The sequence below is a fragment of the Rana temporaria genome, chromosome 11, assembly GCF_905171775.1.
Source record: "Rana temporaria chromosome 11, aRanTem1.1, whole genome shotgun sequence".
Classification (NCBI taxonomy): domain Eukaryota; kingdom Metazoa; phylum Chordata; class Amphibia; order Anura; family Ranidae; genus Rana; species Rana temporaria.
Window position 1 is genome coordinate 108352389 of NC_053499.1, and position 26563 is coordinate 108378951.

At 43.4% G+C, this 26563-nt stretch overlaps 1 protein-coding gene across 5 annotated transcripts in view; it reads right to left on the minus strand.

The window, feature by feature from the left end:
• SIPA1 (signal-induced proliferation-associated 1) overlaps positions 1–18755 on the minus strand; it is a 223442-nt gene extending 204687 nt beyond the window's left edge. For 3 of the 5 annotated variants that reach the window (XM_040328809.1, XM_040328810.1, XM_040328813.1), the window contains exon 1: positions 18631–18754. The gene's annotated coding sequence lies outside the window, so the exon portion shown is untranslated. Of the gene's footprint in view, positions 1–338; positions 466–18630 lie in introns of all 5 variants that reach the window. The other 2 variants (XM_040328811.1, XM_040328812.1) reach the window with 2 other exon arrangements.
• Positions 18756–26563: the final 7808 nt, after the last annotated feature.

Sequence of the window (26563 nt, forward strand, 5' to 3'; positions counted from 1 at the left end):
AAAAAATTCACAAGTGTGCGCAATTTCAAAGAATGACATGTTTGGTATCTATTTACTCAGCGTAACATCATCTTTCACATTATACAAAATTGGGCTAACTTTGCTGTTTCGTTTTTTTAATTCATGAAAGTGTCTTTTTCCCCGAAAAATTGCGTTTGAAAGACCGGTGCACAAATACCATGTGACATAAAATATTACAACAATTGCCATTTTATTCTATAGTCTCTCTGCTAAAAATAAATAAATGTTTGGGGGTTCTAAGTCATTTTCTAGCAAAAAATACGTATTTTAATCATCAGATGGTCTGATGACGAAGCTGTAGCTTCGAAATGCATTACCATTTCTTGCCACTGTGAATAATTACATTTCCTGTTCCTGTGAAGTCACGACCAGCTGCTTTTCGTTTCCTGCTTCCTGGTTCCCAGCCTTCTCTGGATCCCTGTAAGATCACACCAGTGCTCCAGGCTGCAAAGGGAAAACAGGACCCTAAATAGGAGGTTTATGAGACTCCAGGACATACTGAACTCATCTAATTTAACCTGTGAGTTACTACTTGTTTTTATTAAATATATGATTTATACTGCACTCAGTCTAGCGCCCCTCTGTTCCCATTTCTACACAGAGCCCATTGCTTCACTCTAAGGGAGCTGCCTACAGGTGCTACCCATACAAGATCTCAGATCATTTATGGACATTATGTTTTAAAAAAAATGTTTTAATATTATGTGTGCTTACTCACACACACACACACATTTTATGTATACTTATATTCCAGTTGCTATATAATTTTATGTTAACACCATATCTAGCGCCGCTGTTCACCCCTGTTTTTACATACAAGATGGGTTCTAGGTTTGTTCTTACGTTGAATTTGTATGTAAGTTGGAACAGGTAAATTTTTTAAGTGCAACACCAGGCAAAAAACATTTTTTAAGTTTTGGATAGCTAGCATAGGGAAGGGTTAACACCCCTGTAAAGTTTTTCTTCTTGTATGTGTCCCTGTTAAGGCCGGGTTCACACTAATGCGAATTGGATGCGGGCATCCAATTTGCTTTGCAGGAGATTGTGACCAGCTCTCTATGGAGTTGGTTCACACATCTCCACAGCAACTCCGGTGCGAATTGCACAGAAGTCCTGTGCATCTTTTGGTCCATTTCAGCAAAACATTTGGGCTGAGATCAGACCTGAAACAGTGAATGGAGATGCACCGGACTGCTGCTATGAGCCAAAGTGTTTTGGGTTGTTGTGGAAACAAGGATTGGTGATAAAACTTCAGTGGAAAAATCTTTTTCCCATGACAACTCTTAGGCCGCGTACACACGGTCGATCCAAACCGTTGAGAATGGTCCGACGGACCGTTTTCATCGGTTCACCGCTGAAGTGGCCTGATGGTCTGATGTGCGTACACACCATCAGTTCAAAAACCGATCGGGTCAGAACGCGGTGACGTAAAACACACGACGTGCTGAAAAAAACGAAGTTCAATGCTTCCAAGCATGCTTCGACTTGATTCTGAGCATGCGCGGGTTTTGAACCGATGCTTTTGTGTACTAACCATCGGTTTGGACCTATCGGGCAGCGGTCCATCGGTTCGATTTTAAAGCAAGTTCTAAAATTTTTGACCAAAGGACAACGGCTCGATGGGCCGTACACACGGTCGGTTTGGACCGATGAAACTGGACTTCAGTCCGTTTTCATTGGTTTGGACCGACCGTGTGTACGCGGCCTCACAGGAGTAAATTTCCCTTCCTAGGCGTAGATTTTTTTCTCACTTCTTGTTGTCCCCCTCTGTTTGTAAGTATGAGTCGAATGTAAGTCGGGGACTGTCTGTATTCATTTTCTACCAGAAATGTTATACTGCACTAAGCCTTTCAGCTAAACTCTACATTATATCGTGGTTGGGGGTTTCATTCAGGAAGATGGGAGATATGCACATAGAAGATATGTAAGTGTAGCGCTTAGAGTGATATGTTAAATATCAAAATACCATGATATATGTAAAAAATTACACAAAAGATAAATAAATGTGAAACATGAATAAACAGTCTGTGCAACCCTTTGGGAAAAGGGTAAAACCAATGAATGGATAATATAATATACTTGATGTGATATCCAGTGAAAACCAAAGTCCAACAAAACTTAGTGTTCAAAATAATTAATAATGTTGAAGTTCATTATCTCCACATTTCATTTAGGTGAGTGAGAAAAAATGAAGAAGATGCGTGACTTCTAAAACGATAAAATCCCACCACCGATAAAAGTGCAGGCTTACCGGAACTTATTGACCGCTAGTGGCGTATGCCAAGAGAGGTCAATCAAGGCTTATTATGACGGATGTCAGAAAACGATCCTTAGCCGGGAATTGTAGACCCAATTGGATGATGTATCCGTGGATGGAATAGGTCCCCAGAGACAGACGGGAAACTGCACTGGTGTAGGACTCTCAAAACCAATTGGTTCGGTAAAATGACGGTGCATAGGAAAGAGAGAAGAGAGGTGGCCACATAGCGTAACTCTGTATGGTAAAAATAGCGAAGTTTATTCACAGCTGACAAACTTACATTTAGCTGATGTAAAGATTTCTTGCATGCAAAAATGGGGCGACAGTGGAGTCCTCCCGACGCGTTTCGTGGTCAAAAGCACATCGTCTGGGGTGACCCTCCACTGCAGCCCACTCCAATATATATACAGTTCATGTATCCATAGCCAATCAAGTAAAGATCTGACTCACCCTCAACACTTAGCACTTACATGCAGCTGTTTGCCTATCCAAGATGGCGCTGCGGCTTGCACTCCAAGCCTCTATATGAAAACTTGTCAGTGAAAACAGGAAGTTGATATAATGAAAAATATTTTGGCAGTTAAATGAAAGGAAACATGTAAAGATGATCACAATGGCGATGAATGGCCAAATTGTTGAAAACTTTATAGTATGTAATCTGACTATGGAGTAAAAATGAAAAGTTATAATCCGCTGCGATCAGTAGCTGGAAAATGCGCGTGCGCAGTGTCCAAGCCTCGTTTTCGTGAGACGAGACAAGGAAAGCAGCCTCTATATGACGGTCGTGGCTGATAAGATGTTACCGCGCATGCGCGGCAACCAAGCCTCGCTCTCGCGGTAACCAAGCCTCGCTCTCACCATAAACACGCCTCGCTTAGAAGGCTGGGACGTGATGACTTTATGCACGCTCTCAGGCTAGAAAGCGCGCGCGTGCGGGCCAAGCCTCTCTCTGGAGGCGCATGGTCACTGAATGCCTGGAAGCGCGCGTGCGTGTAAATCGGAACGTATTATACAAGGGACCGCGCTGATTTGGACCTGGAGAGGCTCCCAAACACAGGGGAGGCTGTCCAATAACAATGAGCATGATGAACCATGAACTTGTCCAAAAAAGCTGCCCACAAAAACGAGTGTATTACAGTTGCAGAGCCAATATAAAATAAAGAGTTGAATATAAATATCTATATGGCACTACTTATAATACCGATCGTAAAAATTAAAAACTATATAATATAAAAAGTGTCAATTGCGAACCGGAAAGGTATTTATTAACGTAGACACCGAATCAAAAAACTATGTATATGAGTGTTATAAGACTCATATATAATATTTAAAAATATACTATGGTGATTTTATAAAAAATATTGTTTATTCATGTTTCACATTTATTTATCTTTTGTGTCATTTTTTACATATATCATGGTATTTTGATATTTAACATATCACTCTAAGCGCTACACTTACATATCTTTTTTGTCACTTTTGCTTTTTTGAATAAGCTGTGTTAGCAGCTACCATTATCGCACTATAGGCAGCGCAGGGTATTCACTTTTCTTTGGTTTTGTCTCTATTCAATATCTACACTGCAGCAGCCTCCTTACCAAAATATCCATAGTGATATGGATATATTTGAGTACAGAGCATCCCGCACTGTGAATTTTGATGGTGTTTTCACAGTTACGGGTAATGACACCGAACTTGGTGGTTTGTTCATGCGGCTAAAAAACTTCATGACTTCAGAGATACATCTCCAATGGGATTTAATTTTCTTGGAACAATACATCTCTGAACATATGGTCCCACGTAGCCTTCGTTGGGAGATCCATCCCCAACAAGGAGACCCAGACTTGGAATCATGGTACAAATATTTCAATGAGGCCGGTACTAACTTTCTGGGCTTTCTTATTTCCAGGAAGAGGAATAGATTACTTGTGTTAGACAAAGAAATCAAGGTACTTAAGGAGAAACTTATGTCACATAAGAACTCTCTGGAATATAATTCCCTGTCCTCCAATCTACAGAGTCATCTTGAGAAGGAGGACAAGGACCAGAGAATAAAAAAACATAAGAAATATGCCAGAGACGTGGGTGATTATAAATCAAACACAGTTTTTGGGTGGCAGAAAACACTCACATCCACCAACGTAATGGATACCGCTCCAGCTGTTAATGCAGGTCCAGCGGTGCCATCAACACCCATAGGTGGTACTACAAGCTTGGCATCTCAATTTGGTGCCAATCCTTTACCCCCGTTGAATGTTCTGCCAACCCAAGTATTGCCTCCAATGCCTCAAAGGTCACAATACCAAAGTCCCCGCACGTCCAATTACCCCGCTAGAGGAAGGGCTAACAACAGGGGTAAACGTGGGGGGAAGGGGCACATTAGAGGTAATTCCCATCACTCTGGATCACGTCCATCTCGTGATCAGATGGGTCACTCTAGATGGGCATCTCCAGCTCCATATAGAGAACAATATGATGACCGTCATCTCCATCAATCATATTATAATTCACCTGCAGTACCTGTTCATAACAGATTCTCTCCTCTCAGAGACCATAGAGATTATGTACAACAACTAACACGCGGTGGTTATGAGGAATCACCTCACCGCTACGGTCCCCGCGATACTAATGCCCATGGCGAACAGGGTTTTCGCGGAGACCGTCCTTGGTATTCCAAAGGTCCAAACCAAAGAGAGGATGCAGAGCAGGAAGGCGTATACAGAAGAGAAAAGAGAAGGAGAACATAATTGGCCAAGGAGTATTTAACTTGAGTTCTAAAACTCTGACTGTGGCAGAACAGTCCGTGTTAGACAAAGGCCTCAAGTTTGCTCCCTCCAAACCATTAAATAAATTTGGCACTTTTATAGACGTGCAGAAATTTATACGCAAAATTAATATCCAGCGTTATATGGTTTCAAATACATTTTCAACAGATAGCAGGGCAGCGACTTCGGGAACTGTTCATTCAGGACTTTCAAATCCGTCTCTGTTTAACCCCTCCGTCGCTGTGGCTCCTGCCGTCAAAATTTTCAAAGAGCTAGTTCTTAAAGACCTGTCTCAATTAAAAGAAAAACGACATTTCTCGCAGCCATTATCTAGCCAAGGTGTTCGTTCCTTGTGTGACAACAAGGATTTGATCATTCGGCCGGCTGACAAGGGCGGAGGGATAGTCGTCTTAGATAGGTCACAATACGAACAAGAAATGAATCGTATTCTCAGTGAACCTGGGACTTACCAAGAAATTCCCAGTAATCCCACTGCCATATATAAAAAACAGTTACAAGTTCTGGTTAATAAAGGATTTGATCTTAAGATTCTCAACAAAAAAGAGAAATTGTATTTAGTTCCCAAAGTACCCAGAATTCCGACAATATACTATCTGCCTAAAATCCATAAACACCCTACACAACCACCAGGTCGACCTATCGTGAGTGGCATTGATTCCGTCACCTCACGTATAGGTCGATACATAGATTTCTATCTCCAGCCCTTGGTCAAGCGAACTCCATCATACGTTAAGGACACGGGCGATACTATTCGCCTGTTAGAAGGACTGGAGATACAAGAAGGTTGCATTATGGTCACTGCCGATGTCGCCTCATTATATACTTGCATTCCTCATCATCTGGGCATACAAGCAGTAAAACATTTTCTAAACAGTGAGGTAACTCTTGCTTCATTTCAAAGTGATTACTTAATTGAACTTTTGGACTTCGCCACCAAACATAGCTATTTCTGGTTCGATCAACGCTACTTTTTACAACTAAGGGGAGTGGTGATGGGCGCCAAATTCGCACCAAGCGTTGCGAATCTTTTCATGGCCAAATGGGAGGAGGATGTCGTCTATGCCCAGACAGTCCCGTCCTTGGGCCTATGGGCAAGATACATAGACGATATCCTCCTCTTATGGAATGGTAGCCCAGAGTCTTTAAAGTCATTTTTTGACTCTTTAAACAGCAATGATAGAGGTATCACTTTAACGTATGAGTTCAGTCCAACCAAGATTCATTTCTTGGATTTGGAGATAACCATAGTCAATAAGAAGTTTCATTTTCAAACATACTTTAAACCGACCGACCGTAATGGATATATTCCCATGGGGAGTTGCCATCATCCATCTTGGCTTCGGTCGGTCCCTCGCAGTCAATTCCTGAGACTTCGTCGGAATTGTACAGATGATAATACCTATCTTGCTCAAGCAGAGATTCTTAAAACTAGGTTCCTTGAGAAAGGGTACCTCTCCAGTGATGTAGACTCAGAACTACAAAGAGTCCTCTCATTAAGTAGGAATTCACTAATATCTGTTAAAACTAAACGTCCTATAGACGAGGGTTTCAAATTCTCAATGCTGACCACCTACTCTACTCAGTATAAACAAGTTAAGAGTATTTTTAACAAACATTGGAACATACTCAGAGGAGATAGAGTTCTAGGTCCATTATTACCCGAACAGGCAAGAGTGGTTTTTAGAGGAGTACCCTCCTTACAGAGCAAAATTGCTCCTAACATAATTAACCCTCCTGTTAAGAGCTCCTTCTTCCACAACTTAGTGGGATTTTTCCCTTGCAGGAAATGTAAGGTGTGTCAACACAATGCTCTAATTACAAAAAAAATTCTAGAATTCTCTTCTAATATTACCAATAAGAAGTACAGTATAAAGACCTTTTGTACATGTGCGACCAAGTACATTGTGTATTTATTAACGTGTCCTTGTGGTAAACAATATGTCGGCCGGACCATCCGCACCTTTTCGATTAGAGTGAGTGAACACATCGCACTCATAATAGGTGGGGACATTAAACATCCAGTCCCCCGACACTACAGAGAATTCCACCAGAGAAATCCCAAGGGAACACAATTTGTTATTATAGACAAATATACCCCCCCATGGAGAGGTGGAGCCATGACGAGGGGTGTTTCACGCTTGGAAACTTTCTGGATATATGAGCTCCAGACATATGTCCCGTTTGGAATGAATGTCGAATGGGACATAAATTCCTTTATTAATATGTCATGAGTATTTATTCCATTTTTCTTTTTGTATATTGTTTTCTCATACATTCTGGGTCTTTGGAAATTTTATATATTGTGTTCAATGACCATATATGCGCTCAATGCTCTATTTTTTCATTTGGTATCATTATGAATATTGATGTTATGTAGGCCATTATAAGTGATGATCTGGCTCACATCAAACATGAGGCAGCAATCTCAATATAGGAGAGCGTATAGGTACATTGTATTTATGTCATTTTATCGCATTAGATTAGTCATTCAGTGACACTTTTGCTTTTTTTATTCATTTTTTATAAAATCACCATAGTATATTTTTAAATATTATATATGAGTCTTATAACACTCATATACATAGTTTTTTGATTCGGTGTCTACGTTAATAAATACCTTTCCGGTTCGCAATTGACACTTTTTATATTATATAGTTTTTAATTTTTACGATCGGTATTATAAGTAGTGCCATATAGATATTTATATTCAACTCTTTATTTTATATTGGCTCTGCAACTGTAATACACTCGTTTTTGTGGGCAGCTTTTTTGGACAAGTTCATGGTTCATCATGCTCATTGTTATTGGACAGCCTCCCCTGTGTTTGGGAGCCTCTCCAGGTCCAAATCAGCGCGGTCCCTTGTATAATACGTTCCGATTTACACGCACGCGCGCTTCCAGGCATTCAGTGACCATGCGCCTCCAGAGAGAGGCTTGGCCCGCACGCGCGCGCTTTCTAGCCTGAGAGCGTGCATAAAGTCATCACGTCCCAGCCTTCTAAGCGAGGCGTGTTTATGGTGAGAGCGAGGCTTGGTTACCGCGAGAGCGAGGCTTGGTTGCCGCGCATGCGCGGTAACATCTTATCAGCCACGACCGTCATATAGAGGCTGCTTTCCTTGTCTCGTCTCACGAAAACGAGGCTTGGACACTGCGCACGCGCATTTTCCAGCTACTGATCGCAGCGGATTATAACTTTTCATTTTTACTCCATAGTCAGATTACATACTATAAAGTTTTCAACAATTTGGCCATTCATCGCCATTGTGATCATCTTTACATGTTTCCTTTCATTTAACTGCCAAAATATTTTTCATTATATCAACTTCCTGTTTTCACTGACAAGTTTTCATATAGAGGCTTGGAGTGCAAGCCGCAGCGCCATCTTGGATAGGCAAACAGCTGCATGTAAGTGCTAAGTGTTGAGGGTGAGTCAGATCTTTACTTGATTGGCTATGGATACATGAACTGTATATATATTGGAGTGGGCTGCAGTGGAGGGTCACCCCAGACGATGTGCTTTTGACCACGAAACGCGTCGGGAGGACTCCACTGTCGCCCCATTTTTGCATGCAAGAAATCTTTACATCAGCTAAATGTAAGTTTGTCAGCTGTGAATAAACTTCGCTATTTTTACCATACGGAGTTACGCTATGTGGCCACCTCTCTTCTCTCTTTCCTATGCACCGTCATTTTACCGAACCAATTGGTTTTGAGAGTCCTACACCAGTGCAGTTTCCCGTCTGTCTCTGGGGACCTATTCCATCCACGGATACATCATCCAATTGGGTCTACAATTCCCGGCTAAGGATCGTTTTCTGACATCCGTCATAATAAGCCTTGATTGACCTCTCTTGGCATACGCCACTAGCGGTCAATAAGTTCCGGTAAGCCTGCACTTTTATCGGTGGTGGGATTTTATCGTTTTAGAAGTCACGCATCTTCTTCATTTTTTCTCACTCACCTAAATGAAATGTGGAGATAATGAACTTCAACATTATTAATTATTTTGAACACTAAGTTTTGTTGGACTTTGGTTTTCACTGGATATCACATCAAGTATATTATATTATCCATTCATTGGTTTTACCCTTTTCCCAAAGGGTTGCACAGACTGTTTATTCATGTTTCACATTTATTTATCTTTTGTGTAATTTTTTACATATATCATGGTATTTTGATATTTAACATATCACTCTAAGCGCTACACTTACATATCTTTTTTGTCACTTTTGCTTTTTTGAATAAGCTGTGTTAGCAGCTACCATTATCGCACTATAGGCAGCGCAGGGTATTCACTTTTCTTTGAGATATGCACATAGGATCAAAAAAAAGTAGTAAACTCAAGAGTAAAATAGTGGTATGTAAATGGCAGTGTATACCCTGACTATTCGGCTACAATAAAGTTGTCACTCATTTGATATTTGTACAGCTTTTACAAGGCAGCTCATATTTGGGTAAATATGTAATACATTACATAGCGCCAGTCTGTCAGAGTTCTCAAATAGTTTCAGACTGCCTATACAGAAAGGACGAGAACAATGAGTTAGGAAGAGCGAGTAGTAAGTGGTCTTCCTGTGCTTGTCCAGTCCAGAGCACCAAGAATGTTGTGACATTGTAAAGGAACTGTTCCCAATAGGGAATGATCTATGTAATATTCTAATTTTCTGAGATTGTGGATTTGGGGTTTTCATGAGCTGTAAGCCATAATCATCACAATTATGACAAATCACGGCTTGAACTATCTTGCTTTGCATGTAATGAGTCTATCTCATGGGTCTTCAAACTACGGCCCTCCAGTTGTTCAGGAACTACAATTCCCATCATGCCTAGTCATGTCTGTGAATGTCAGTGTGTTACAATGCCTCATGGGATATGTAGTTCTGCAACAGCTGGAGGGCCGTAGTTTGAGGATCCCTGGTCTATCTCATATATTAGTTTCACCTTTTAAGTTGCATTAGTGAAATAAATGAACTTTTGCACGATATTCTAATTTTTAAGAGTTTCACCTGTATGTATTATTTCTGTGGGATCCCTGGAGAAGCTAGGAATCACGGTAACACAGTGATCTCCGCTAGCTTTTGGGCTGCTCGCTTAGCGTCGGTGCCTTTCAGGGAACACTTTGAATTTTCTCAAAGAAAGCAGAGCAATCTCTGATTATTGGTGGAAAAGAAGGGCGGTGATGTTGCAGCCTCCATCTTGTCCAATCATAGAACACTTTGGAACATTGCTAGAAAATGGAACAGATGCTAATGATTTCCAATTTCGGCAGGGATCCCATATTTAAAAATGTACATACCCAAACTTCAAGTTTAAGCTGGCAATACATGGAGCAAATTTCATCTGAATCTAGATGAACTGGCCAAAATGCAAACTGTGGGTGGCCCTGTTGGCATGCTGGGAAAAAAATTATTGGACAAACAGTGGCTGCATCTGATCATAGTATCATAGTAGGTAAGGTTGAATAAAGATTATAATCCATCCAGTTCAACCTGTGTAGGTGCACGTATGTCAGTGTCTATAATTATTTCCCATATCCCTGTATGTCATGTTCCTTAGGATGCCGCGTACACACGGTCGTAATTTCCAACAAGAAAAGTTTGATGTGAGCTTTTGGTCGGAAGTTCCGACCGTGTGTAGGCCCCATCTGACTTTTTCTGTCGGAATTTCCAACTGCAAAGATTTGAGAGCTGGTTCTGAAATTTTCAGACGGAAAAGTTCTTGTCGGAAATTCTGATCGTCTGTATGCAATTCCGACGCGCAAAAAAAAATGCATGCTCAGAATCAATTTGACGCATGCTCGGTATCATTGAACTTAATTTTTCTCGGCTAGTTGTAGTGTTGTATGTTACCGCGTTCTTTGTGGTCTGAATTTTGTGTGACCGTGTGTATGCAACACAAGTTTGAGCCGAAATTGCGTTGGAAAAAAATCCACGGTTTTCTTGTCAAAATTTCCGATCGTGTGTACGTGGCATAAGAGTCTCTTAAAACTATGAATAATCCCCGCAGCCACCACCAATTGTGGAAGAGAGTTCCACATCCTTATTGCCCTGACAGTGAAAAACCCTTTGCAGGTTAAGGTTAAACCGCTTCTCTTTCAATCTCAATGTGTGGCCCCTTGTCCTCTTACACTCCTTGAGACTGAATCGTTTTTCTTTCTATGCTAGGATCACCATTGAGGTATGTGTAAATCACTATCATATCTCCTCTCAAGCGTCTTTTCTCCAGCGAGAATACGTTTAGTGTTTGCAGTTTTTCCTCATAATTGAGGTCCTCCAGTCCCCTTATTAGTTTTGTTGCCTTTCTTTGGACTCTCTCCAGTTCTAGCACATCCCTTCTGAGGACTTGTGAGAAGAACTGGACAGAATCCTCCAGATGTGGTCTAACCAGAGTTTTATAAAGTGATAGGATTATTGTTCTCTCTGGAGTATATCCCTTTTTTTATGCATGCCAATATTCTGCTGGCTTTGGTAGCTGCAGCTTGACATTGCATGCTATTTCTCAATCTGTCATCTACTAGGACCCCCCGATCTTTCTCCATCCTTGATGCCCCCCATCGTTCTGCCCCTAGTGAGTAGTTTGCATTTATGTTTTTTGCCCCCAAGTGCATTACTTTACATTTCTCCACATTAAACCACATTTGTCATGTAGTTTCCCACTCCATTATTTTGTTCAGGCCTTTCAGTAAAATGTCTATATCTTGATGTGAAGTTATTGCCCTGCTTGATTTTGTGTCGTCTGCAAAAACTGAGATTGAGCTATTTATCCCATTCTCTATATCATTTATGAATACATTGAATACATTGAATAGAATTGGTCTCGAGACAGAACCTTGGGGCACCCCACTTACCACTACAGACCAGTCTGAGTACACATTATTTATCACTACCCTTTGGACACGCCCCTGTAACCAGTTTTTAACCCAAGAACAAACCTTATGGTTCACGCCTGCGGAGCTCAGTTTGTAGATTAAGCGTTTATGGGGGACTATATTGAATGCCTTTGCAAAATCCAGGTAGACTAAATCCACAGGCTTTCCCCTGTCAAGATGGCATCTCACTTCCTCGTAGAATGTTAACAGATCAGATTGGTCTAGCAAGAACAACCTTTTGTAAACCCATGCTGATGACTACTTAAGATATTTTGTTCCTCAGTAAATTCTTGGATCTGGTCCCTTATTATTCCCTCCAATAATTTACCAACGGTTGATGTTAGGCTAATTGGCCTGTAGATTTGTCTCTGCCATTTTTTGAATATTGGTACCACATTGGTTTTTCTCCAATCAGCTGGTACCAATGCTGTCAGGCGCATACCTAGTGCATTTGGCACCCAGGGCGGATCCTATATCTGGCACCCCCCCCCCCAGGCGGGCGGCAGGGCACCACACGTCAAGTGACGTCAGGGTAGTATACTGTTAGGTGATTTAGTGCCAAGTTAGGATGGTATATCGTGTCAGGTTAGGGTGGTAAATAGTGCCAGGTCAGGGTGGTAAATAGTGCCAGGTCAGGGTGGTAAATAGTGCCAGGTCAGGGTGGTATATAGTGCCAAGTTAGGTGGGTAGATAGTGCCAGGTCAGGGTGATATATAGAGCCAGGTTATATGGGTATTTAGTGCCAGGTCAGGGTGGTATATAGTGTCAGGTCAGGGTGGTATATAGTGCCAGGTTAGGGTGGTATATAATGCCAGGTCAAGATGGTATATAGTGCCAGGTTAGGGTGGTATATAATGCCAGGTTAGATTGATATATAGAGCCAGGTTAGGTGGGTATATAGTGCCAGGTCAGGGTGGTATATAGTGTCAGGTTAGGGTGGTATATAGAGCCAGGTCAGGGTAGTATATATTACCAGGTCAAGGTGGTATATAGTGCCAAGTTAGAGTGATATATAGAGCCAGGTAGGTGGGTATTTAGTGCCAGGTCAGGGTGGTTTATAGAGACAGGCTAGGTCTGCATGTAGTGACAGTGTGCATTGCACAGTCACTTACGAACAGCATGTCAGGTGATGAAGATTCCCAGGCTGCTATGCTCTCTCCTCCTCTTTCTTCTGTAGCTGGGGGAGGGGGTTAGCCTGAGGGTAGGAGTCTGTAGGAGTAGTGGAGGAGGCAGCCACACCCTGACCCTGCCCACCACCTCTGGCTGCCTGAGAAGATAGTGAACATCCCTGAGGGACAGCCTAACTTATTTAGATGCCAGGGGGAGTTACAGCCTCCTCCACACCACTGAGCTCTCTGCTGATCAGATCAACTATTTACAAAGCTGCGATGACAGGGAAAGTGCAGGGGCCCCACATGCATCTGGGGTCCCTGCACAGTGCCTGCCCCCCCCCCCCCAGTGTGTGTCACCTGGGGCAGACCGCCCCCCCTTCGGTATGCCAATCAATCCTGTCAATATGCTGTCCACAAAGATTAGGAGCAATGGTCTGGCTATAACCTGACTGAGTTCTCTGAGGACTCTCGGGTGTAAGCCATCTTGTTCTGGTGATTTATTTGTATTAAGTTTTTATCTAGTCTTTCCTTCACTCCGGCCTCTGTTAGCCACAAGGGTATGCCCTGTGATGTGTCACCAATAGTACTTCTGCAGTCAGTATACCCCTCCTTTTTCTGTGTCATCCGTAAGCACCCTCTTTTCTTGTCTTTTATGTGGGCAATGTGCTCTGATCTTCCCTTATTACTGTTAATGTATCTAAAAAATGTATTTTGATTTTTTTTACTCCCCTCCGCTATGTGTCTCTCGTAATCTTTATTGGCCGCCCTTATTGTGCTCTTTTACTTCTTATTTCATTCCTTGTAGTGTTTAGAAAAATGTGTATATCCAGGGCGCTCCAAGCATTTGAATCCTGACAAATAAAGTCTGTGTTGGAGAGAGTAGCAGATCTTCACACACTTTAGGCAACACTCAGGGAGACAAGCAATCTCTAATGGAAACAGAAAAACAAACAAGGCGCCTCTAAGTGCAGAAGTATAAAACTTTTTTTATCCCCTAAAGGTTTTAAAAACACTTACAAGATGGTGGATGAAACAGGCATGTAGCAGGTAAGTGTGTCCAGAAGATGTTCTAGTGGCAGGGCAGTCCCAGTCTGTGATGGTGTGGACTTCCCTGGAAGCTTTACCATCACAGACTGGGACTGCCCTGACACTGGAACATCTTCTGGACACACTTACCTGCTACATGCCTGTTTCATCCACCATCTTGTAAGTGTTTTTATACCCTTTAGGGGATATTAAAAGTTTTATACTTCTGCACTCAGAGGCGCTATGTTTGTTTTTCTGTTTCCTTGTAGTGTTTAAATGCTGACTGAGACCCATACTCTTTATATTGTTTAAAGGCCATTTTTTCTCTTTGATGAGGCTTTTTACATTATGGTTTAGCCACCCAGGTTTAACCTTCACTCTTCTATATGTATTGCCCATTGGAATGCACTGTGTGATACCTTTGTTTAATATGCTCCTAGAGCATTCCCATTTTTCTTCTGTGTTTAATGTTTCCAGGATTTGGTCCCAATTGGTGTCATGTAGTAATGACCGCAGTTCAAAAACATTGGCTCGTTTGAAATTTAGTGTTCTTGTGTTACTCTTGTGCCTCCTTTTTCTATGTTTTACATTAAATGTGATCATCCTATGATCGCTAGATCCCAAGTTGTCCTGTATTTACACATCTGAGATCACACTTGGATAGTTTGTAATTAATATTAATTCTATGTTAATAATCTATGTCTTGTAAGACATTCATATAATGACGGGCCTTTAATGAGTGAGCGGTGTGGTGTGGGAGCGGTGTGTACCCAGCTTCTCCTTTTCCTTTCATGAGTGAGCTGTCCCCTCTGCCCAGTGAGTATCGTGATAATTGATGATGATATTTCCCTGTCTTGCTCCCTTTTTCCACTGTGATAGTAAGCCCAGCTTTTCCTCCTCCTTTAGGTTAGGGGGCCTATAACATACCCCTCAATATTAATTCCCCACTTATTTCTTCTCTTTGAAATTCTACTATTATGGATTCTACCTCCCCTTATCCCATTCACAATGCCACCCTTATATATTTTTTTACATATAAAAACACCCATCCCCCTCTTCTACCTTCCCTGCCTTTCGGATACAAGGAATACCCCTGGATATTTGCCAGCCAATACCGTAGTGTGAGCTGTCAAACCATGTTGCAGCTATTCCCACAAAGTCTAAGTACTCCTCATGTAATAGCAGTTCCTCCATTTTGTTAGCTAGGCTCCTAGCATTTGTGTATACTCCCCTCAACATTGTATGGGTGCATATTAACTTCCCTTTAGTTTTCCTCTGGCTTTGTTTTCGAATTGCCCTTGCATTCACCCCAGGATTAGAAGTTACAGCTGTATTATCCCTGCTAACTCCACTACTGATCTCACGCCAGCTATCAGAATACAATAGTTGGAAAAAGATTCCTCCACCCATGCGCTTTATTATCGATGGGCTAATTGATAGATTTTTTTCATTCAGTTTATGGGGCTGAGCAAGAGAAATCTCACAGATCGCCCAGTGGCTTCAGTCCAGTCCCTGACCTGGAAAATGCTGATCAGGAGTTCTGATTTCACTTGCTGTATACTTATTCAGGGTCTGTGATGCAGAAATTATTTAATGCAGCCAGGATTTTTTTTGGACCCGGGTCAGAAATGGCAGCCTCTCTTTTCTCGCCAATAAATCAGTGCCTTGCTGGTATTATTTTGATTTCATATGTGTCAATCATACAAAGATCTAGATCAGTTCACACTCTTGTCGTTTCACACACTGAAGCTCACCATACATGTTACAATATGACCACACAATTGACCACAAAATCTACATATAGTGATAACTCGGTTTGCGAGTAATGTGGTATACGAGCTTTTCGCAAGATGAGCTTTATTTTTTTTTAAATCCTGACTCGATAAGCGAGCACTGTCTCACAAGATGAGCAGGACTCAAGCCGCTGCTGTATGTATTACCGTTTGGGGGCGCTGGAGAACTCAGAGACACTCCCAGATAGGTGGAAAGGGCGTAACGTACGTCGGAGCACCCAAGTGTGTCAACAGTTACCGAGTGTCTCCGAGCATCACCAGCGCCCCCGCACCTTTGGCCACATACTACATACCATATACCACATACTACATACACCAGCAGTGGTTGTGGAATGAATCATCTGGGTTTCCATTATTTCTTATGGGGAAACTCGCTTTGATATATACGAGTGCTTTGGATTACCAGCATGCTTCTGGAACGAATCATGCTCGTAATCCAAGGTATTACTGTACAATTAATTTACATTTCCCAAAAATTTACTATGAGCACCCACTTCAATTATATAATGAATCTGTGTCCAATTGGACAGGCCCTAGCACTCTATGGGCCAGATTCACAGAACAGATATGACGGCATATCTCCTGATACACCGTCGTATCTCTTGTCCTATCTATGCGGCTGATTCATAGAATCAGTTCCGCAAATATAGCCCTAAGATCCGACAGGTGTAATTGACTTACACTGTCGGATCTTAGGATGCAATACTTTGGCCGCCGCTGGGTGGAGTTTGTGTCGTTTTCCTGCGTCAGGTATGCTGATGAGCATTTATGGCGATCCACAACGGTTTTCGCGTTCGTTACGTCGACGCTAGTCATTTTTTCCCGTCGCAAATTTACACCTGCTTTTACATGGCTTAACTTTAGTCGAGCCATGTTAAAGTATGGCCGTCGTTCCCGGGTCGAATTTCAATTATTTTTTGTTTTGGCATAAGATGTCCGGGAATACGAATGGACGCTACGCACGTCGCCGTTCTAAAAAATGACGTCACATCGCGCAAAGCACGGCGGGAATTTCTAAACTGAGCATGCGCAGTACGTCCGGCGCGGGAGCGCGCCTAATTTAAATGGTAGACGCCCCATTTGAATTGGCTATCTGGATTTTACACAGGTAGTTGCTAAGAATAAAACGTGCAATTTATTTGTAAATCCATTCAAAAGAAAGGTTATTTGCAAAGAAATTGCTAAGGAAATCCCTATAAATCAAGATCTGATCAACAATCTTTTAATAATTGGGCTAGGTTGCATTGTGACATATGGTAAACCTACCTGCAATGGAGGTATTTTAGAAAAGGCATTTATTTTTAGCTTAGCCAACAAATTCTGTATTTACTGTGAACACCCAATCACATCCATAGAAAAGGTTAAAAAAAAAAAAAAAAAGGTATTTTCAAAACATTATTGGGTGATTAGTATAATACAGCTTTACTAAGCTATGTGAAAGAAGACATTTTCCTACATGAATCCCGTTTCTTTGCAATTGTTTTGGCTATTTAAACAACAATGTACATCCTAACACAAAACAAAAGCTGAGTAGAAAAGGTATGGCATTGTTGAAAAGCCCATATGTACATCTGATGAATAATTGATCAGTGCGGGATGAATGGAAGAGGACAAGGAAAGTGAGCGGAGGGGGATACAGTGTAGAGGAGGCCAGAGCTGTGATTACTATTTAATCATGAATAAAGACCTCTTTGTATGAAGAAAACAAAAAGTAATGTCCTAGTGTTATGTACTCTGTTAATATGTATGTATATACATTTGCAGGATCACAAACTACATAACACACTGCATAATCATTCATGCATGGAAAGATCCTATCAGAAATCATTCTAATGGGAAATCAGCACAGCTACAAATCCTGTGCCACAATCATGATCTGAATAACTGGGCGACACAGATGAAAACAAATAGAAAACCATAAACGAATAGAGGAAGAAGACAGGATTCCATGCAGGGGGTCACTGCTTAGAACTACACAGACCACAATGCACTGCAGGATTAGTAAAGGTTTTGACTGAATGGCCATAGTGCATAGCAAGGATGAAGCTGTACAGATGTCACTAGAAATGCCATCTTTCCTCTGTGTGCCCACCATTCACACACATCCCTCTCTTGGTTTCTCTAGCTCCCTTTTCTGCTCACATGTACCTCTCTTCCGCTCCTCTGCACACATCTCCCCCTTCCACATAGGGCTGTCATTTCCTCTGTCTGTTTTTGCTCCACATGCCCTTTTTCCTCTGTCATCGAAGCGGAAATTAGAGCCTGGACTAACTAGAATGACTTTTTAGAAATGAAAAATAATAAAGTTCTAGTCAAGCAAGGCATACAAATATTTTCTGAAACAAAAAACAGAGCTGAGCAAACACTGACATCCAAACTTTACAAACAGAATAATAAATATTGGTACAATGTAACACATGTATGTCAATGTGGAAGTCAGAGGATCCAATATACATGATGTCTCAAACAACATGGGATCTAGAAATATATACATTTACAGGGTGCCACATGTCACATAGCGAGCAAACCTCTGACATGTAAGTCCCAAACAGACAGTAAACACAAAACAATCTGTCGGTAATGTATACATCACAGCTTATAGGAGGGTTTAGAAGAAGATTGCTATAGATGGATATCACATGCAAATCACGGATACAAGTGAGACCCGTTTTACTGGCAGCAAACATGCACATGTCACAGGACACATGGACCTGTGTAAAAATGGGACATCCAGACAGATCTGGAGCAGAAGAGTGTTCCATACCTGCGTTTTCCCGTATTCTGCTTCTTTTTCTCTTTCTGCTCTCTCCCTTAACCCCTCTCTTGTTCTTTCACACAGCTGCAGGCTGCTGCTTCACTCTCTGACAGTTTCCTCCCATCAGCATCTCCTCCTCTGACCTCTCTTTTCCTCCACCCCCCTTCCACTTCCTCACTCCCTTCCTCCCATCCTCCCCCTGCAGGGTGTTAGAGTGAATAGAGAGCCATGAACCTATCCTTCCTTACACAGGGTGATATGCACAACATCCAGCACACCATTGTTTTTCCATTTTTCATCAAAGCTGAAACATGAATCACCCATGTAGTAGTAGCTGCACATCCATCTACAATACTCTTCAGCTTATTGGTAAAGATCTAGCTGAATTATAAATGTGCTGTGCTTGTGTTCTGAATCATTTTTGTAACATTTTACAATTACGGATAGAACATTGCACCTAGTGTGCTCAGGACATTACATTGTAAGCTCCTGACGTGCTGACGTTTGATGCAAAGCACAGTTTGATATAATATCAGCATCACGTCATAGTTGAACTAAATACAGTATTACAGTTTGTAGGCATTAATCCCAAAGATTACGATATATTACAATGGTGGCATTTTTAATACCAAAGGACAATTCACTTTGTAAAGAAAGGGAAAAGAGAACATGGCCTCTGCCATTTAAAAAAGCAACTCCACCAATAATTACCTTTCTTCCAGAGTGGAGTGCCATGGAGTACAGATGGCTCTCTTCTTCACTACATTTTTGCATCCTTGCTGTTCTGTTCTCTGTGATTCTGAGACTTGAGTGTCTTTGCCTCACACAAAGCTACAGCAAATGACAAGAAATGAAGGTTAAAGATAGCAGCCTTATTCTAGGCGGTAACACTATTAAAATTTGTGGGATGCTATTTTCCAAATGATGGCAGCATAGGGAAGCTGAGGACCCAAATTCATTTTTATCCTGAAGTCCTAGTTCAGGGCTCATGCTGGTTTGGCCCATACAGTGTAAAAACCACGGGCCGGATTCAGATACATTGGCGTATCTGTCCGGCCCGCGTAACGTATCTCCGATACGTTACGCCGCTTTAACTTTGGGTGCAAGTTCTTTATTCAGAAAGAACTTGCGCCCTTAGTTACGGCGGCGTAACGTATGTGTTGCGGCGTAAGGCCGCATAATTCAAATGGGGATGTAGGGGGCGTGTTTTATTTGAATTTTGTTTGACCCCGCGTTTTTTACGTATTATTTGAACGGCGCATGCGCAAGGAAGTCACTGTTTTCGACGTGAACGTAAATTACGTCCAGCCGTATTCGCAAACGACTTAAGCAAACAACGTAAAAAATTAAAAATTCGACCCAGGGAACGACAGCCATACTTAACATAGGATACGCCGCACATACCCCTCATATAGCAGGGGTAACTTTACGCCGGAAAAAGCTGAACGCAAACGACGTAAAAAAAAAGCGCCGGGCGGTCGTTCGTTTCTGAATCAGCGTAAATGCTCATTTGCATATTCGTCGCGTAAAGATACGGAAGCGCCACCTAGCGCCCACCTGGGAATTGCAGCCTAAGATCCGACGGTGTAAGACACTTACACCTGTCGGATCTTACGGATATCTATGCGTAAAATGATTTTATGAATCAGGCGCATAGATACGACGGCCGGACTCAGAGATTTGACGGCGTATCAGAAGATACGCCGTCGTATCTTCTTTCTGAATCCGGCCCCCAATGTTTTTGGATGCAAGGAAAGCACAAATGCAGCTTGTTTTAAAGTGGTTGTAAACCCTTATTTTTCACTTTTACCTACAGGTAAGCTTACCTGTAGGTATAAAGGATATCTCCTAAACCTGTACGGTTTAGGAGATATTCCCCTCGTATGCGCCGCTGATTGCAGCGGCGCATGCGCAGGGGGAATCCAAGGCGAAAGGACCAGCAGCCGCCGGACCTTGCCGATTTTAAATCTCCCACGCGCACGCGCGGGAGTGATGTCATCGCCGCTCCAGCCAATCACAGCGCTGGAGCGGCGATACCCGGAAGACACGCCGGAGCAAGATGACATCTCGCTCGGCGTGGACCAGGTAAGTGCGGTGCATACTAGCTGATTATGCCTTTTGCCTTGCAGGTTTAAAAAAAAAAAAATTATATATGCGGTTTACAACCGCTTTAAATCAATGACAGGCTGAAGTGGCAGCTGTACATGGCTGGATGCTGTTTTAAGAGGTACTTGCGTTTAGGGCCTTATATATTCAAGGACATTTGCCCTGATCACAGGGGGCCAGATTCAGAAAAATTGGCTTAAGTTTAGGCGGGCGTAGCGTATCTCATATACGCTACTCCGCAACTTAGAGAGGCAAGTACTGTATTCACAAAGAACTTGCGCCCTAAGTTACGGCGGCGTAGCGTAAATGGTCCAGCGTAAGCCCGCGTAATTCAAAGTCTGCTGGTAGGGGGTGTGTTGTATGGAAATGAATCGTGACCCCACGTAAATGACGCGCCTAACGAACGGCGCATGCGCATGCATGCTCAGTATCACGTCAAATTTTCTCCCTAAGTTACGCTGGCTCAATGCTTAGTCGACGTGAACGTAACCTACGCCCATCCCCATTCACGTACGACTTACGCAAACGACGTAAAATACAACGCTGTTCCGACGTTTCCGACGTCCATACCTTAACATGACTTACCCCTGCTTTATGAGGGGTAAAGTTACGCCGGTCGTACGCCTTACGTAAACAGCGTATTTTAATACGCCGGGCGCAAGTACGTTTGTGAATTGGCGTATCTAGCTCATTTGCATATTCAACGCGGAAATATACGGAAGCGCCCCTAGCGGCCAGCGGAAATATGCACCTAAGATACGACGGCGTAAGAGACTTACGTCAGTCGTATCTTAGACAAATTCTGGCGTATCTGATTCTTTGAATCAGGCGCCGAGATACGACGCCTCACATTCGGACTTACGACGGCGTATATGGAGAAACGCCGTCGTAAGTCCTTTGTGAATCTGGCCCAGGAATTCTACATTAAGCCATATGGACATAATGAGATTTACTAACACTGGTGCCAGTGTTTCCAAATGTCAGTATTTTTACAGTAAACTACATTTTTCTACTGCCAGTAAATGCCAGTGACAGGGAAAGGTTGCCAGTAAAAAGTATTGCTGTGACGCTCGGCTCGAAACTGTGCATGCGCAGTTCCAGTCTAAAGCCGGCCGAGACCATCCGAGTGCCTGCTACAGTGTGTTCAGGCTGCGCCTGTGGGGGGGCGGGTCTGGTCGAGATGGTGCTGCCTGACCATGTTGTGTGATGTCATTGAGCAAGGGGGCCGAGTGGCTGGAGCCTCATGTGGGGTCTGCAGGACGGGATCAAGGTAAGACAGGAGTGGGACTGTCAATGCTGTTTGGGCTGGAGTGGACTAGTATGGATTCGGTCCATACCAGAGCCTTATTAGAGCATTTTTTTTGCTGCCTGTACCTCCTCCTTCTCTAACTCCGCACTTTTTCCCGGGTCCAGAGCGGGAAGCAAGATCTGGTCCAGATAACCAGTCAAGTTAGCCAGTCCATAAGTCACCCTAGATGTGTATAGGTCCTGGTAGAACTGAAGAAATCTGTCACTGATCTCCATAGGGGTAGTCAAAAGTTGGCCATTAGAGTCCCGCAGTCTACCCACATGCCTTGTCACGAACTGCCCTTTGGCCAACCAGGCCAGGAGTCTGCCATTCTTATCGCCATATTCAAATACTCTCTGGGCCCTATCCAACAATGATTTCTTGGTAAGGTCAATCCTAAGCAGAGACAAATCCCGCAAGGTATGCTGCCAGACCCCATAGGTAGCTTGGGTCGGATCACAGACATAGTCCCGTTCCTCATCTTGGGCCCTGTCCTCCAACTGTCTAAGTGACTGTTTAAATCCCCTTTTCCGTGCCGCAATCCTGGAAATGTATTTACCCCTCAACCATGATTTGAATGTATCCCACACAACCAGGGGCCCAGAGGAGTCAAGATTGGTCAGCCAAAAATTACACATAGCTTCAGTGAGATGTTCCTGGATCTCTGAGTCCATTATCCAGAACCTGGATAATCTCCATAGCCTCTGACCACCAGCCGAGGCCGCCCGGATCCCAACTATAAGCGGGGCATGGTCTGAAATACCACGAGGTAGGATTTCAGTAGACACCACCTCTTGCAACAGAGCAGGTGAGGCAAACGCCAAGTCTATACGGGATAGCGTCCGATAGGTGGTCGAGAGGCAGGTAAATTGGGCATCCGAGGGGTGAAAATGATGCCAGAGATCCGACCAAAAGGAAGGTGGCCGCCCAATGAGACAGGCCAGAGGAGGTAGGGACCAGCCTCTGCAACCTGTTCCTCTCCGCAGACATCACCAGGTTAAAGTCCCCCACAAGCAACACTCTGTCTACTCCATACTGTGTAATATCATGCATCAAAGTATGTAATAGGGTAACATCGGCTGGGGGAGGTAAATATACAGCTGCAATGACCTGTGGAATACCAGAGATCAAAGCATGTATCAGGACATACCTCCCTCCCGGGTCTGTCCTCACTGCCAGAAGCTGGAAGGGGAGAGACTTATGTACCAGATACCCACTCCTCTCGCATAAGTGGAGTAGGAGGCATGGTATTGGTATTAGTATTGGGCACAGACCCAGGCCCTCTTTAGGCCCATGACCTGTGCCCCCACCAGGCCCCCACCATTTGCAGGATGCAAATATGGGGGTTATACCTCTGCAGATATTTAAATACTAGCGACTGCTTAATAGCCGAGTTAAGTCCCCTCACATTCCAAGATAGCACTGTTCAAGAACAATTCTCTCAAACCGGAGGCGTGGTATCCGTCTAGGACTCCTCCATCGTGGTGGCACAAAACCAGTGCAAAAAAAAAAAGAAAAAATGCAGAAAAAGTAAGAGTAAGTAGGCACAGTCAAGGGCCAGAGGGGCTGGAGGTTAATACAAATTTTTTTTTTTTTTTAAATATAACGAGCAATAAAGCATATTATTCAGGGCATACCTGAGTCCTGCACCTGAGTATCACAGGGGTAGAATTGTGAAGTCTGTTGCTGATCCAATGGATAAACAGGGGACAGAGGTTGAGACCGGGTGATACAACCGGGGGAGAAGGAGTCTCAGGGTAATGTGAAAATCCTCCATTCAGTAGTGCTCCCATAAAAAGGTCGCCTCAACATAGTGCACCGCGGTCTCAAACCTAAAGCCCCCACAGCAGAGCAACGTGCCCCTGTCCCAACTCGAACAGGCCAAGAAAAGGGAAATAGAAAATAGCAGGATCAGAGTAGTTGTGGAGCATTACGGCAACAGCGTTTCCAGCCACACATTGGCATCTTTGGGGCCGGTGAAGATCCTCACGGTCTCTCCATCTGCCACCCGCAGCTTGGCCGGGAATAGGATGCTGTACCGGATCTCTTTGTGGCGAAGGGCAGCTTTCACTGTGTTATACGACCGTCGTTGCCATTGAGTTTCAACAGTGTAGTCTGGAAACATCATAAGCTTGCCATTGCGGTACGGTAAGTCTCCCGCCGCTCGAGCCGCTCTCAGTACCTCATCCCTATCTCAGAAATTCAGCAATCTGAGGATCAGCGTGCGAGGGGGCCTCGCCTGAACACGGTGAGCTCTCTCCACTATAAAGTATGGTAAGAGCTGGGCAGCGGGCAGCAGGGAGTGCAGCAGCTCCTCAGTAAAGACCGTATGGTTGTGGCCTTCAACTCCCTCCGGCAGGCCGACGATACGGAGGTTATTCCTCCTGCTCCGGTTCTCGGCGTCCTCCGCATGGTTTTCAAGGGCCCGGACCTTAGTCTGAAGGACCCGGATAGAAGCCGTGTGATCAGTCACCGAATCCTCCACATCACCCACCCGCTGCTCTGCCACGTCAGTCTGGAGCGAATCTTATTGAGGTCCTGCCGCAGTAGCCCCACATCCAGCTGGACAGCTTCGATCTTGGAGGTGAGTACAGTTTGGCGTGCCATAATAGCCGCCATCACCTCCGGGATACCTGGTGGGGGGGGTGTCCGGCCTCTCCTCGTACTCCGTCTGCAACACCATGTTGCTGCTTCGCGTTGGTAAAGGCAGCAGGGCCGACACCGGGCTTGTCTCAACGTCCACAAACTGGGGGAACCTCAGTTTCTTACCCCGCTTCGGACCTCCGGAGTATTAGGACCTCCGGAGTATTAGGACCTCCGGAGTATTAGGTAGGCATGTAGGTACAGTAGAATCGTCAGTGAGTAAGTTGTACCCAGAATCTGATAAAAAATGCAGATTTTCCTCCAGCAGAGCTCAAAGCACACGTCTGCTCAGTCCGCCATCCCGGCCATGCCCCGCGCCCACAGCTATTTAACTGCTGTCAAGCTGCAGAGCGTCATTGGTCGGCTGCCTCCCATGGAGGCAGGATCGTGTTGGCGTGTTTTTTTTTCTTTGTATCATCACTGGAGATCGAGAATTTACATCGCTGGAATTTTTTTTCTCTTTATTTTTCTTTTTAATAAAGGACTTGTCCCAAGCTGTGTACTGTGGTTATTAACATTTTTGACACTTTTTTGGGGGGAAAGGTAGGAGTACAATGTGAAAAAAACAGGGTGAAGGGATATCTGCGCTAACTTAAGAACACAGTGGTATTGAAACAAAGTAGCTAGCACAGTTTGTAGATAAAGCAAACAAAAATAATAAAGTCCAATAGTGCAGTGCTTCAGTGAATAACATTTATAATAATATAAAGTGATATAGTCCAAATGAGTGAGTATGATCATCAATGAAGTAGAAATAAAAGGCCCTCCACCAAGGCTTCAGTGTGCAGACAAGGAAACACACCATACCACCTGTGCAATCAATCTGTTTACCAGAAAGACATCAATATGGGCATGGAAATCAAATAATGCATAAGGTCAATGGCAGTCCCCCTCTCCAACTCGATGGATAGATGAAACAGATTTCCACAAAAAAGCATCAATGGTAAGGAACATCTAGAACGCACAAGGACCCAAAGGTGTATATTGCAATCATCAACAGGAGTATGACCAAAAATGCAGAGAGGAAAGCAACAATAGTGAAGCCTGTAGGTAAAACAACACACAGTTTATTGTGTGGTATTTACAGGAACAAACAGGCATCAAAACATAAAGGAACTCCACGGCTCATAGCATACTTGTATCGGCCAACCTGACATCTTTCATCTTATGTGGATATCATCAGAGGCGTGCTAACTAACTAATGTGGAGTCAAGTTTGAAGCAGCATAGTGGAAGGAAACTACATTGGTTGTAGATTATTATCTGTTCCCTGAGAGCCAAACAGAAATTGTCAAGGACCAGTTTGGAGCATTCCTGAAGGGAGAGCACTGTGTGCAAGGTGTGTTTGACCCCTTGCAGGGTCTTAGAAGGAGGTGAACGAGCATTGCACATGTTGGCGGGAGCACTATTGCTGTGGAAGTTGTTTTGGAGCAAGGAAAAAACTCCACATCTCCCTGCATGCTAGATTGCTAGTAGAAGGTTTATCACCTACTTGTCACCAATGGACTTTTTCTTGAGCACTTATATTTTTACTTATTTTATGATAGTTTGTTGTTATTTTTTTAAATGCAGTTCTGTCTTATTCACTTACTATATATTTAAGACCATGACTCCTGGGTTTGGCATGCATTTTGCAAATGGCTATAGTAGGTCATCTGTCTGTCAGAGGCAGTGCTTAGCAACAGGGAAAGGTTCCGTAGGAGTAGGGAAAGTGCTAGGACACACCATCCTTCTGGAAGCCTCCCTGTTTGGGTGCAGACTGACCAGGCCTCCTTCTTCTCCCCGAGATAGATGCTGACGGCACTTCTGGTCCACCATTTTACTGCCGCTTTGCTGTTACAACTTGTAAGTGTTCCTGGTTAGGTTGCCTTCCCGCCGGGTCCGTTTTGTACTGCTGGACTTCTGT